This window comes from Pollachius pollachius, assembly GCF_949987615.1.
Source record: "Pollachius pollachius genome assembly, chromosome: 3".
NCBI classification, from domain to species: Eukaryota; Metazoa; Chordata; class Actinopteri; order Gadiformes; family Gadidae; genus Pollachius; species Pollachius pollachius.
This window is the reverse complement of record NC_136936.1, coordinates 21,420,929-21,422,590: the sequence shown is the minus strand read 5'-3', so window position 1 is coordinate 21,422,590 and position 1,662 is coordinate 21,420,929. Positions and strand designations below refer to the sequence as shown.

Here is a 1,662-nt window from a genome sequence, read left to right as displayed (position 1 = left end):
ATTATAATATATATTTTAATGAATAATATTATTTATAATATTATTTATGGTCTAGTCTACGAAAGATTTTCCTGTTAAATTAATTGACAATTATAACCCCCCACCCATCACCCCAAACATCTATGTGAAACCATAATGTTGATTTCAGCTTGCGGAAAGAATGACCTAAACCTTGTCTCTTCCCCACCCTTCCATTCCACTGCCCACCCCTCCCCCCTCCCAGGTCGATGGAGCCGGAGTTCTGCTACGGGAATGGCTCCTGTGTGAGGACGGTCTACCCTGTTGCTTTCCGCCCTGTCCTCTACTAGGCCCTGGGGTCTGCGGTGGTCCTCACGGTGCTGGGAAACCTCTTTGTGATCGTGGCCATCGCTCACTTCAAACAACTCCATACACCTCCCAACTACCTGACACTCTCCCTAGCCGTAACCAACCTCCTCCTGGGGGTTCTGGTCATGCTCCCTGGAATGATTGAGTCCGTCGAGAACTGCTGTTCTCGCAACAGTTCAGCCGTCTTGCTGTGCACCGCGTCCATCTTGAACCTGTCCTTTATATCCATTGACCTCTATCACGCCGTCTGCCACCCCATGCTCTACCCCCGTAAGATAACGGTTCACACAGCAGTCATCATGATCCTGGTCACATGGTGTGTTTCGGCTGTGATTGGCTTCGGGATGTTCTTCCGGCAGCTGGATATATCAGGAATTGAGATGTACCATCACAATGTAGTGTGTGAAGGAAGATGCTTTTTGTTTCATACTATGATGTCTAGCACCGTCTCATCTCTTCTCTCCTTCTATCTTCCCGGGATTTCCCCGTCATCATGCTGGCCATCTACCTGAAGACCTTCATGGTGGCCCAGAGACAAGTGCGCACCATTGGCCTACAGAACACCAGCTCCTCCAAGGTGGACAAGCACCAGAGGAAAGCCACCAGTACGCTGGCCTTCATCATGGGCGTGTTTCTGTCCTTCTGGACGCCGTTCTTCATCTGTAACATCATCGACCCCTTCATCGGTTACTCCGTTCCACCTGCCATGATTGAAACATTTTTGTGGCTGGGGTATCTGAATTCTACCATCAACCCGTTTGTGTACGCCTTCTTCTACAGTTGGTTCAGGAAGGTGTTTCAAGTAATGGTTTCTGGTCGCATCTTTCGGTCTGACATGTCGGACACAAAACTGTTCTCAGAATGAAAGTGGTTTCATGTTGCAGCCTCCCAGAAAATGTGGGGCCCTGAAAAGAAAGGCTTATTTACTTATGGTTGGAAATTCAAATGAATTATCCCCATTATCTCTGGTTATTCATCATTTAAATCACTACTTTATTTTTTGTCATGGAATACTGAAAAAAGTCACAAAATACTGTTTACTATTGATTGTGGTAGTATTTATCCTGATGGTATTTTTGACTCTGACTGGGGAAGTCCTTTAACATTGTTTTTTATCTACAGTAGTTCCAAAAGGGCAAGTGTCTTTAAAAATGTTTATGTTGTCGGCCATGCAATGTATGTATATATAAAGTTTACAAAACCTTTATTAAAAAAAATCCTCCCCACAACATTTTATCTTGCTTATGAATATTTCACATAAAAATTCCAAAACAAGCAAACTAACTCAAAATCTACAATTGATCAACGCCTACTGTGATACATAAATGTGTGTGT

At 44.1% G+C, this 1,662-nt stretch overlaps 1 pseudogene across 1 annotated transcript; it reads left to right on the top strand.

The window, feature by feature from the left end:
• Window positions 1–227: 227 nt before the first annotated feature.
• LOC307072713 (trace amine-associated receptor 1-like) lies at window positions 228–1,192 on the top strand (annotated as a pseudogene). The gene has a single exon. The product of its transcript is annotated as a trace amine-associated receptor 1-like (transcript).
• The last annotated feature ends 470 nt before the right edge of the window (window positions 1,193–1,662 follow it).